Below are 13268 nucleotides of genomic sequence, written 5' to 3' on the forward strand. Positions count from 1 at the left end.
AAAACAGGAGAGAAAAAATTAGTCAGAAAAACTGAAAAAATTACCCCCAAAAAATGGGGCTGGGGGATACCAGGAGAAAACTGAAAAAATTACTAATTAAAACATAATGAAATAATTACCCTGAAAAACAAACCAAAAAATAAATTATTCAGAAAAAAATGAGTTGTTTTTTTTCTCAAGTGAATACAATACGGTTCTGTATTTTTTGCCCAGAGCATTTGAATATTTCTTCTTCTTTGGAGTTTCATGAATTGGGTATGACTTGAAATGTGACACTTGTGGATTGATGCTCGACCCAATAGCAGCATTTCATTGTAGTGAGAACAATTTTTAAACTGGACCTCACTTTTTAAAATGACCTGTTGTGACTGCTAGGATAATCAGATATTAATGATAATCAGCCTCATGCATTCTGCTTGACATACAATCACCAATTTTTTTTTGCAGTAATCTCCAGAATGTAAAACGTCTTTCATACTAAATCACAGCATGGATCCTCAAGGTTTTGGTCTCTTAATGTGGTATTTTCAAGGGATTTTTATTTTATTTTAATTCATTTTTGAGTTGGAGAAAGAAATGCTTTCAATCCAAAAATCAATGCAACACCTCTGAGCCCTTTAAACTTTAAACAATTGAGTCGCCAGCTAACCAAAACCGAGGGTTTATACAGACTTCTCGGATAGAGAAATGTGACACATGTTGGGCTGTATCTCATATTTGTCTTCAGGTTCTCAGCTTTCAGATAGTGTATACTACTTTTTATGATGCATCTACTGTGGACCTGCTTGATATAAAAACAGGGAGGAGTGGAGTGGAAGATGTTAAAGAAGCTCTGCACGAATTTAGCATTGGTAAATTCTTCAGAGATCATCAAACACAAATATTCTCTGACGGTCCAGTGGTTTCACCTGACCTGAAGAGGTGACAGCTGTCACATCCTTACGCTTAGTGCATGTTACAAAACACAGAGTTTAAAAGAGCAATGCCCTTAAAAGACTGAACAACACATAAACGGGTCGATACAAACCAGACAAAGGACATCATCTGGCACGCCATCTAGCGCAAAATCGAAAACGTTTTTTCCACAGGGACATGCATGGCTCTGTGCTGCTGAATTACTATTACTACTCCTTCACAATACGACTTAGTTGTTTCTAGAAGTGTGCATAACATGCGGGGGAAAAAAATCAATAATCCACAACAGCTTCATTTGCAGCATTATGTGAGCTGAATTCACTTCAAGGAATAATCAAAGCGTTAACTTGCTAATCAATTGACATCTATTTTGAAATACAGAGGTCTTGTTGACCACAGTGGTGAACAAACAGTAGTGCTGAGGTGCAGGAGTGGAGGGGTCCGAGGTTGAGGTCTGAATTACACAAAGTCCACTGAGAGTAAATGGTCGGATGACTGAACATGCACAAGTGCACGCACTGGAAATCATTCTGTGCAAATGATGTGTATCCAATAGTTGTAAAGACATTCTACTATGGACTAACCAACCATCACCTTCCCTGCTTTGATTCATCCAAACACAATTACTTCTTCAGTTCTTGAAGCGTTATACATGTCATAAAACTGCAAGTCATAAACACATCACTAACATATTATCACCTTTAGGTAGCTGTATTGTCATCCATGTTTCTTTACCTTTTGTTATGCTTTGTGGTCTCTTAAGTACGGTGGCCCTGAAGTGTAAATCACAATGGCAAATCAGAAAACACAACAACAAATCAAAAAACACAACAGCAAATCAAAAAACACAACAACAAAACAGAAAACACAACGGCAAATCAAAAAACACAACGGCAAATCAAAAAACAATCAAATCAAAGTTTTTTGATTTGTTGTTTTGTTTTCTGATTTGCCGTTGTGATTTGCACTTCAGGGCCACCGTAATTAAGCCACATATTAACATTAACATGGAAAAAAGCTGAGGTGAACTGTAAGATGGGTGAAAAAATATTTTCTCGTGATTCTGAATTTCCCAAATTGTACTGTAACAAAATGGCCTCATATCAAGACTGGGCTAAATATCAGCATGCAGATGCAGCTGTACCAGGTACAAAAACACAGTCTGAGCCTCTGTAACATAGTGACCGACTGTTGGCTACATGCTATAGCTAACAGGGTGCTGTTTACTGCACTCACCGACATTGAAAATGGTGCAGTGCAAAAAACCCTTGCTATTCTGCAGCTATGCCTTTATTCAGCATCTCTTTATGTAAAATAAATTGTGCTCCTGTGGTTTACTATACGTTTGTAAAATAAATTAGCTTAGAGCACTTGTGAAGCAACAACTGCCTAATTTGTTTTCGCATATTCTATCCAAGCATGTTCAGGGCTGTATTTTTACTAATTTGTCTTTAGTACAAATGCATAATTTAATTTCTAGGACAAAAGATCCTAACCTGAAAGCTGTCAGATGTTTTGTTCCACAGAACCATTTGAAACGCCATCATTGGAAACTTTTTGGGAAAGTCCACAGACGATTAAAAAATACCGGAAAGGTGATTGTATGAATCATTCGTCTGTCACAGGCAGCAACCTCCGGGTCTGAGCAGGGAGGCAAACCAGGAAGTGCCTTAAGCTGTATTCTACTGAAAATTCCAGCAGGGGGCGCTGAGTTTGGCTGCAAAAACATTTCTGTCCATTAATTTCAATGCAAAATGAGAAAACTTCTCACTTGATTTTTTTTAATTTTTATTTTAGGACAACACTATGATCTCAATAGCTAGTAAAAAATCTTCAAGACAATTTGATGTTGATAGTTCAAATAATGGCCCCATTTAGAAGAAAATAGAAGATAAAGAATAGTATGACACACTAACTCAGGAAAAAACTAGTTTTATATAGAGTTTGTTTTTGGTCTCCACCAACTCCTGACATCAATGTCTTGCTCTTTAGCTGCTAAATGCTGAACTATATTCACCCACTAGCTGCTAATGTTATCTGTGTGCTGGTTGGTGCCGTGCAGGTGGAGTTTGAATTGATGGCATCAGTGAGACTGAATAATTAAGCTGCAGGTCTTAAAAGTAAAACAATGAGCTGAAAGAGGCTTTAACTCTGATAGAAACTGTAAATTCGGGTGATAATTGTTAGATCCTGACTATGAGTAACCCTTTCATACATACAAAGTCATGTGAACCCATTAATAGTAATAAAAAATATTACTGGAGCTTTAAAATACTGATTACCACAGAAAAAGAGACATATTTATTTACATTTTATTTTAATTAAGTTTAACAATTAAATACTACGAATTAAAACATCCACATGAACAGTATAGGCTAAGGATTGAAACTTTTATCACCTAGTATTTTGTAGAATGTTTTATTATATGAGTCATACAAATACTGAAATCAAATCAGTCCATTATATTGCTCTTTAATGCATAGTTATAGGGGACATCAGGGACCTAACCAGGTTATCTCAGAGGACCAGATCCACTGCTGGGAGCTGCTGATGAATCAATTATTATTGGCAAACGATATGTGTTTTTAGTGTGAAATTAGTGTGTCGGAGAACAAACATAACTGAAGACAGTCAATAATGTGAGAGCACGAAGAGAATTGATCGAATTATGTATGGCAGCAATCAAAGCAACAAGCTTCTGTCCTCCATTGAGTTAATTTGTCTCATTATAAAACATTCATATGGGTCCTTCTGTTGTATTCGTCCATGTCCATTGTATGTGCAGGAAGTATAGGAGCCCTTCTTGCAAAATGATCTTAAATATTTCATTGACTTTATTTGTTAGTTTTGTCTCTGCACTGTATTCAACTAAATGTGGGTGGTCGTCATTGCATTCTGTTTTTATGACGTTTTTTCACTGTGTAACAACTTACAATGACATCAGACGCCTGAGGCAGTAGGTTTATGATAAACACTGCATGACGTTTATTGTTGTCATGGAGTCATGACGTTTTTTTTATGGGAAGGTTTCTACAGTTAATAACACTGAACTGATAACCAGGCATGTTGATTGATTTTGTGTTGTCCTGTCACAGTATAAGGGACACCAACCGTATATATTCATTGAAAAACTTTATTGGGTGTGACTATCAAAGTTTAAATCGAATACTTATATCATATTGAAAAGGTAAACTAACATCAAAGAGTTAGTGAGTGTAGAGCATTCTCAACCTGGGGTTCGGGACACCAATTGGGTTCGCGAGATGATTTCTGGGGGTCGCCAAATCATTTTGGAAGTCAGCTCTGTCTCCACTGTGTTAAAGTGTTCATGTGTTAATGTGTTTTTGTCTTTTTGGTCATTTAATGTATTTTTTTGGTCATTTCGGTGGGGTTTTTTGGTCATTTTGTGTCTTTTTTTTTGTCATTTTGTTTCTTTTTTGGGTCATTTTGTGTCTTTCTTTGGTCATTTTGTGTCTTTTTGTGGTCATTTTGTTTGTTTTTTGGGTGATCTGAATTGTGCGTGTGAGATTGTGTTCAGTGAGCGGGGGTCGCGGACAACATGCATGTTAAATTGGGGGTCGCGACTCAAAAAGGTTGAGAACTACTGGTGTAGAGAATGCCAAAGGCAACACCTACAAAACCGTATAAGGTAGGTATGACGGGCCATATTGTAGAATAAATGCACACAAACCTGTATAAAGTTGATACAACATAACCACAGAATCATCAAACATGGTTAGAATATACACAAGTAAAACTGATACTAATAATACCTCCGTACAGAAATGACTCAGCCTGTCTGATCTTATGTAAAACAATTCAAACCAAAATAAATCATAGCAAGGAGATGTGTGCATGTTAATTTAATGCATAGGCACCACATGACACACTATGTGTCCTTGTTTACATGAAGTTGACTGTAGTTGATAAAATCTTCAAATCTTCCTACTGAATCACACATGAACATCATAACATTTGTATGAAATATGAAATCTAAAATGTATTGAACCCTACACTGCAAAAAAGAAAAGTTGGGTGAGCTCAAAATTTCAAGGCAACAAACTTCGATAAAATTTTAAGTTGGACAATTAAACTAAATATTTTAAGTTTTGTTTTTGAGTTTGCTCAACTCTGAATTGAGATTTTTGTCAACTCAACTGTAGGTTGTACTAACTTATAATTTTACATTGTAATAACTTTTAATCCTTACTTCTGCTAACTTCTGCAATGTGCTGAATTGGCACGATTGTAATGCCGCCATGAAATGTCAGCTAATGTTGCGACCACAATTTTGAGTTAGCATTGATACGCTAATGGCTACTCTCGTAGCTGTAACAAGCAGCGCCGCTAGCATCAGTTAGCCGCTAGCATCAGTTAGCCGCTAGCATCAGTTAGCCGCTAGCTTTCACTAATGACCGAATTTCACAACAAAGAAATAAGAGTTTGCAGAACTATTGTCCCTTGTTGTGAACCCCAACTTAAAGATATAAGTAGCAACAACTCACAAACTTGTTTTTGAGCAGACAACTGGCTTCCTTTCTTGTGCTAACTTACATAATTGCCCTAAATGTCAATAATTTATATTTCCAAGTTTTACCAACTTAAATCGCTGTTTTAGGCCAAAAAAAACAAGTTGGCTTTTTTGCAGTGTAGTGACTTCTGGTTGAACCCATTGAGTTATAACTCATGCAATCAAAAATCAATTCAAATTGTCTGTCATGACGTTTACACATTTGTTTTGCCTTTGAGAATTAAAAAAAATGCCCAGCATCATATACAGTAAAACTGAGGTGTCAAGAGTTAGGAGAAATTTCTGCAGAGTGGTTAACCTCCTGCTCTCAGACCTGGGCAGATTCAAGGTTCTTCACAGCACTTTGAAAAGCCTTTGTTGACTAAAACAAGTGTTCCCTTTACCTGTTGTAACTGTTTCATTTTGCTGTAGCACAGACCAATACTATTTGTGATGCACTCCATGTTGACTTGAAGGATCACAGGTCCATATGGTCAGCGATGACTCACTCTGCCTCCCTATTCAGAACAACAGAATGATGTAGGCTCAACAGCTGTGCGTGTTTCACCTCCCTCTCAACAAACCCACAACTCAACCCTCTCTACTGTATATTTTCCCGTAATGCTCATATGTTTACTGCCTGCTGTTTTCCTCTAAATGTGCTGGACATTTTTTTAACAAAATGTATTTATTTTATTTTTATTTATTTATTAACAATAAAGACTTGAATTTTACTGTGAGATGTGCTTATGAATATTTGAAACAGAGAGCTGCAGAGAGTTGGATACATACATACATGGTGGAGTTGGGGTTTTTTTAAACTTTCTTTTTTTTCAGTGAAAAAACAAAACACAAACATATAATTATACACACAGAACAGGTACATCAGATGGCAGGTTTTGTTCTAAACAAAGGGCTGGCAGAAATCAGGCTGATGAATCGGGTCTAGGGGCTTTAAGGCACCCACAGTTCTCTAGTCTCTCTCGGTCCAGTGACACAAAATACCTCCGTCTGTGCTGTCCACAAGGTCACCGGTACAAAAAATAAAATAAAAAAAACCCCATAACAAGCGGATATGGAATGTATACTTATTTATACTAGGGGAGAAACGCTCCGGACCCAGGGGAAAAATACAATAATATAAAATAAAAAATACAGATTTTCCCACACAGAATATGCAATCACCTCTCATATATGTAGTCCCTCCATTTCTTCCAGTATTGGTCACCTTTTTCAGTATTGTATCTCAGGGAGAATGTTAACCTTTCCATATTATAGATTTCTTCAACTATTCCTATCCAGTCTGAAATTGTCGGACACTCCTTGCTCAGCCATTTCCTGGTTATTGCTACATGGTGGAGGTATTGATGGTGTTGGATCATAGCCGGTTTGTTGAGATTTTGAGAACAAAATCCTAATATTATAAAAAAAAATAATATTTTAATTACATAATCATAATTTTATTGCATTGAGATAATTCGAAACAAATTGTCGATTTTATGCATGATAAGGTTGATTGGAGTGGATGTGCTCACATTTCAATACAACACATTCTGTAGCTAACAATTACCATTTTAATTGCAAATTAATAATTAAATTGCACTTTCCATAGACACATACAAGTAATACCCCCACCACACACACACACACACACACACACACACACACTCTCCCCACACCTCTGAACATTAGGACAGTATAAGGACAGTCACAGGCAGGTTAACAGTAACAGTTAACAGTAGGTCTTTCAGTTCTGTCTTTCAGTTCAGTTTTAGTTCTCCCATATCAATATTGTATGTGGCTGAGCGTTATTTTCTCTTGCTGATGACAGTTCCATATACAATATGTCCAACAATGTCCGTAGCCAGTAAGTATCAGAAACGTCATGAATGTAATTCCAGCGCTGGGCAACAATCTTTTTGGCTGCAGTGATCCTGCAAGCCATACCTTACAACCTGCAAGCCATTTTTTTCCTCAAGGGAAAGCTGGGAATCATAATTTAAAAGGAGCACAGCAGGGTCCATAGGGAACTGAATTCCTGTTAAATCAGTAATATTTTTGGTCACCTTTCTCCATAATCTAGATACCTCTGGATTTCCCACATAACATGTAAAAAAGAGCCAATGGTTCCATGAGAGCAAAAAGAGCGATATGGATCCGGGACGAATCCCATCTGATGCCTTATTCTTGCTGTGACATATGCCCTATGGCAGAATTTTACTTGTACATATCTATGATTTGTTTTTTTTGAGGCTCAATTTTGTCATTTCATGAATAGAATGATAATGTTAATATCATTGATAGAATTTGAAGACAGATGGATAGATGTTGGAGTTATGTGCAGCATCTACTGACCTTCCAGACTGTGTAGAAGATGGTCTTTAGTGGTCTGAAGTGGTCTGTGCTTATCTCTTGAGTATTGTCCGTCCACTATTGAATGAAGCAGTGGTTGCATGTGGGAGTGGAAGTGTGGCGCGACCCTAACTAAACATAGAAAATCAAACACTTCTGACTCTACTCAGTAGTGGGTTACCAGTGACCCTCTTGGATTTCGAGGTCAACTCTGTATAGAAAGATACAAGAGCGTAACCTCGCAGTTGAAGTTATTCTCTATTCTGAGAGGTTCAGAGATGTTGTTGTGCTAGATCAGAAGGTCAGAGCTATAAATGCCCAAAGCTGGTTACAGGCTAGTGAAAGGATCTCCCCATGCTATGTGCATGGATGATGCAGGAATAATTCCCAGGCAGCATTACAAGAGGGACATGTTCTCTTCCTGCTCCCATATCTCATGTCAATGGACACAAACCATATGGCAATAAGGAGTCAATTCTCCTACTGAACAATTTCTAATAATTGGTGATCTTATGCCACCCAGTTGTGATATCAGTGCTGGGAACCTAACTTTTTGTTGCATTGTGGTTTTTGGAAGATATTCTTTTTTTTTTAATCCTTTAATCATTATTTTTAGCTTGTGAACTATGACACAAATGTCTCACTTCATCACAAATGTTAGGAAGCGTTTGGAAAAACGGATCATCAAGCTAAGCACATTAAATCAGTGTCCAGAAGAAGGATATCAATAAAATATCAACACAGAATTTTAGAATTAAAAAGGGACACAATGGACAGGTCGCCAGACACATAGAGACAGACACGGGCAGTTTTAGAGTCACCAATCAAACCTAAGCTTGACCTATGGGAGGAAGCTGGAGGACCCAGAGAGGACCCACATTGAAGCAGAGAGGACATGCAAATTCCACACAGAAGTCACTCAGTAAAATATATTATTTTTGATTGATTCTTTCTTTGTCAGAATATGGGTTGATCAAGAAGTGAAAATGTAGACAGTAGTAGTAAATGTAGTAACTGGAGGCAGATGATGAGGCAGATCTGCCTGCCTCATCAGGGTTAAGCCAAGAACTCCAATGAACCGAGTTTCCAGTACAGATAATGTACTGGAATCCACTGCACACGACCTGCTAAACACCAAACAGCAGGTACACAAAGTCAATGACTAGCTGGTGAACACCAGGCGGCAACCTCCGGGTCTGAGCAGGGAGGCAAACCAGGAAGTGCTTTTAGCTGAATTCTTCCGAAAATTCCAGCAGGGGGTGCTAAGTTTGGCTGCAAAATCATTTCTGTCCATTCATTTCAATGCAAAATGAGAAAACGTCTTAATCGCTATTAAAAATCTTCTTCAAGACAATTTGATGTTAATAGTAAAAAAATGGTCCCATTTAGAAGAAAATAGAAGATAAAGAATTGTATGATTTGGGGAGTGGCTACCTTTGATTGACAGGTGGCTAACAAGGCGAGTCGTCATCAGGAGAGAAGCAGAATAATGCGTATCCACGGCAACATGTCAATAAAGTTATATTTAATGTTATATAGATATAAAAAAGGACGTTTAGAGGTTTGGTCTCATTACTTTGACCCTTCCACTGTATTTACACTCTATGACAGTTTATATTTGAACGTTTTGTTCAGTAAAAATCTCTTGTTCAGTGTTTAGTTGGACTAACAGACACTAAAAGTAAGACTAAAAGTAAGATACATTTTTTTTGTTTTTTGCTAGCCAAAATTAACATCCCGGTTAATGCTCCAGCTAATGCTACCATGAGTCAGTCAGGTTGAGGTGTAGAGAGGCTGTAGTCAGTGATCAGATCCCTCTCCTCCTCCACAGTCCAAATATGGTCTGCTCCCCGTATCGGAAACAAGATGGCAACGAGTATAACACTAAACTTACCACCTTACCACCGTAACAGCTAACAAATAAAACAATGACCCTCCCTTTTTTAGCACACCTTCTCTCCCCTTATTGATGTAACTTAATTGTATCTGCTGTGGAGTCAACTGGAGTACTGTATTTTTTATTTATTTATCTGAACATTAAGCGTAGTTTAATTAGTTTTCATGACTTTCAGCATGAGCTTTATCAATGAGTTTGTTGTATCGCAAAAGGCAATTTTGCTTGATGTTGATTTTAGGCTAAGCTCCTTAGATTTGTGTTTTCTGTCACATACTATCTAATCAGTGTCAGCAAGGACGACAGGCTATTTTCCTGAAGGCTTTTCCTTCTACTTACAGTCTACTTTTCCATTTGTCTCCAGTCATCATGGTTTTAAAATAATGCATATTATATCTCACCTTTTCATGCTACTCAGTCACCAAATGCTGGGATATTTAATACGTTGTGCAGTTAAATCATAACCACTGTCATGTTACTTCCATGGACTGAACAGTGATAAAACCATCCTCTCCTCCTAATGTCTGCCCTCCTGAACATTCCACTCAGCCTTCATGAGAATGAATGGGGAAGCATCAATTATTCAAAGTCAATTTCTCAGCAGGTTCATTTCTATAGGACACAGTGGAGGATTTCTGCAGCCTGCTTTGTAGATATTTTTAGTATTTTAATATGCTATCTGTGCCTTATTTACTAATGCTTTATGTGCCTCATGATAATGGAACACATGGAAAACAATAGGAAACACTCTCCACCCATTCAAATATTCAGCTTGGATATATTATAAAACACCTGCCAATGATTTCTGGATTTTTAATGAATCAACATGACACATTTGAGGTATTTTAATCCTTTTAATGAATATTGGATAAATATTATATGCTGTGTGAGACAATGCTTCTTTGTTTTTCGATATAAAGCACGTTGTCCTTGGTCTTTAATCTTAATTTAAAGCAAAACATGTGGTTTACCACAGAGCCTTCAATAGCATCTGACAAGAGCAGTACCAACGGCTCTCCAAGCTTCAATCTCAGCTTTGATATTTGATGCCTCAAGGACTGGGATCATTTTATATCACAGATGCAAACTGTTCAGGGAAAAAAAGTACATTTTCAAACCAACATTTTTATTATTTTGACATCGCTGAACATTTCTGCTGCATGTCCCTCTAGGCACAACTTCCACCAGGCTTAAATGGAAGCACCAGAGAGAAGTGGAGAAAATACGATGCTTGTATCCATGGAGCATTAAACCTTGAACTATCCCCCCAATGAAAAGTCAGAAATAGGCAATTTGGTGCCTAATATTAGTGTAACGTGCCAGAGGACTGTTTGTGTGTGTGTGTTTCTGCCTCTCCTCCTCCCCCCCTTTCTGTTTCCTTCCCAGGTGCTAACAAGCCAATTGGGATCCACCTGGAAAGCTGATTTCCACCTGTGGAGCTGGCCAATCAGAGGAGGTGTGCTCAGGTTGAAATAGGACCATTGTCATGCCAATCAGCATCTGAGGAGCTTCTGCTAGCTACATGGTTTGATGACTTCTAATCCAGAGAAAAGAGTCTAAAACAGGGTTATGTGTATGTCAGACAGTCTGAATATAATACTTACACATTAGCTGAGCAATAATGTATAGAGACTGTATCCCAAACCGGACACATCTGCAATGCCGCACTTTCCAGTGTTTTCACGATCATTTCGAATAAGATCGCCACCACCATTACATCACATTACATTACATTACATGTCATTTAGCAGACGCTTTTGTCCAAAGCGACTTACAATAAGTGCATTCAACCTGATGGTACTAGACATAGACCACAGGAATCAAGTAAGTACATAACTTTAAGAGCTGACTGTCATCTCTAAAGGAGTGCTATATGTTAAAGAAGAAAAGAAGAGAAAAGAATAAGAATTTTTTTTTTTTAATTTTTTTTTTTTTTATATGTTAGGTTAGGTGACCATGACTTAACCGAGATATTGTTGGAAGAGATAGTGTAGGTATAATTAATTTATACATATTTTACAATCTACATGTGGAGTTTCATTCATGTAGATGGAGATTTACATGTCTAATTACAATACGAAAGTATCTCTGATGAGAGAAAGCAGTAAGAAAGCTTGGGCAACACTTTGGACGATATGGGACGAAATATGGTCCAGGTCTGTTAACCATGGTTGATAACGGTGTTATTTATTTGGCTTACCCAGAAACATCCAATTTCCCTAAAAAAACTCAGCAGCCCCCAAGAGATCCAAGTGTCCCATTTGGGATACAGTTAGCACACGGCTAATTCACCAATGTTAGCGTCCTTTTGACGACTCTGGTAAACCCAAGGCTAACGTACACGGTTAAAACATTATACGCTTTGAAAGATAAGAAGTTAGACTCTAGTTTCACCGGCTTATAACAACTTTAATTCCATCCAAAAGGGCTTAAAGTTATAACTTGCAGCTCATTATTTTTTTAGCAGTGCACCTTTTTCTCCATTACCACCAGCCCTACCAGCACTTCCTACTCAGCGAACATTTGTGGTGCTGTCAAACACCACAGGGCCTCAGAATTTTAATGAAGGAATTGCACTGACAAGACTGTCCCAATTGTAATTGGTAAACATTTGTGGGTTACAGAGACTTGAACTCTTATAGCAATTGATTTATGGAGCCTTCGAAATTAAATGAGAGACAAAGAAGAGCTGTGATGTTATATTTGTGTTCCTCAAATGCACAGATATTGTGTGGTACTGTAGGGAGGGTCATTAATCATGAGCCTAATGTGAAGAGGCAGCGGTGAGAATAGAGTCAGTCCACTGAGTGACACCTTCTTGAAAAGGCATGACATTTCATTTGGGCATGTTTCTGCAGGCCTACCGCAGAGACGCGCTGCAGTAGTGTCCCTGGTAGCGACACACTCAATACCAGCTCACACACTCACACACATCACATCACACCACTTGCAAGCTTTGGAGGAACACAATCATGTGACAAAATGTTTAAGCTTTGGCTTTTTGCTCCCTCCAGTTAGTATGATGGCTCCGGTTTTGTGCTATCACACATCTATTACTCACTCACACCAATCATGGGTCAGAGCTTTGAATGAATACGTAGAGTTTCATCACAAATTATCACAGGAAGGATCTTCAAGTGATCATGTTGTCACTGCAAACATCAGAATAGGATATGTAAGGATAGTCTGTTGGTTCAGAAGTTAAAGAGATAGCAGTGAAAGAACATAGATAGATAGATAGATAGATAGATAGATAGATAGATAGATGGATGGATGGGTGGGTGGGTGGATGGATGGATGGATGGATGGATGGATGGATGGATGGATGGATGGATGGATGGATGGATGGATAGATAGATAGATAGATAGATAGATAGATAGATAGATAGATAGATAGATAGATAGATAGATAGATAGATAGATAGATAGATAGATAGATAGTCTTTATTCATCCCAAGCTGGGAAATTGCAGTGTAGCAGCAGCATTACACACAGAGACAATGACAACACAATTAAATAAAAAGAACAACCTAGGCATACTTCAAGCAATAGAATGTAAAAATACAATAAAATACAATAAAAATAAAATAAAATGTA

This window comes from Centropristis striata, chromosome 14 (genome assembly GCF_030273125.1).
Source record: "Centropristis striata isolate RG_2023a ecotype Rhode Island chromosome 14, C.striata_1.0, whole genome shotgun sequence".
Classification (NCBI taxonomy): Eukaryota; Metazoa; Chordata; class Actinopteri; order Perciformes; family Serranidae; genus Centropristis; species Centropristis striata.